Source organism: Condylura cristata, unplaced genomic scaffold (assembly GCF_000260355.1).
Source record: "Condylura cristata isolate star-nosed mole 26May11 unplaced genomic scaffold, ConCri1.0 scaffold00009, whole genome shotgun sequence".
Classification (NCBI taxonomy): domain Eukaryota; kingdom Metazoa; phylum Chordata; class Mammalia; order Eulipotyphla; family Talpidae; genus Condylura; species Condylura cristata.
Window position 1 is genome coordinate 32,887,695 of NW_004567110.1, and position 735 is coordinate 32,888,429.

Sequence of the window (735 nt, forward strand, 5' to 3'; positions counted from 1 at the left end):
TATCAGCCGCTCTGAAAAGTCTCATTTCGAACTAAAGGTCAATGTGGGCTTCCCTGGTACCCTACTCCCAACCTGAACGTCTCCAACCACAGTACTTAACACACAGCTTGCCACTAACGCACGTGGCCTTCCCGGCCTTGAGCTCAAAGACTAAGTGCAAAAAGGAGTAAAGGGAATTGGCGGCGAGACTTAAAATCTCCAATTCGGATTAGGACGGAGTAACTTCCACCGAAATCTGGTTCCTTTTAGCTCGGCCATTCGTGAATATATTCCTAACGGATGCCAACTTTTCTCAACCTCCTCACTTCCCGACAGCCCCAATCCCGCCAGACTTCCCCGCGCCGCGCGGGGAGCCGCCCGCACCCCCTGGCCCGCGGGCCGCTCTGACGGGGACGGACTCGGTCGTCAGCGCGCGGCGGCCTCGCTCACAGAGGCGGCCTCGCTCACAGACGCTGCCTGGAGCCCGCCGCAGACGGCGCCTGACGCCTCCCCAGTGCTTGGGCAGTCAGCGCCGCCGACTGGGGTACGGAAGGCTGTTCATGCGGGCGCGCCCCACCCAGGGCGAGCCCGCAGCACCTGGGAGCGGCCACTCCCGGCGTTTTCCTCACGCCGCACGGCTCCCCGAGGCGTCGCGCCCTCCCCGCACCCCAGGGGAGCGCGTGCCATCGGTTTAACGGTTCTGGCCCCGCGAGGTCGAGGCCGCGCCCTGCGCCGGGTGCCCAAGGCCCCGCCCCG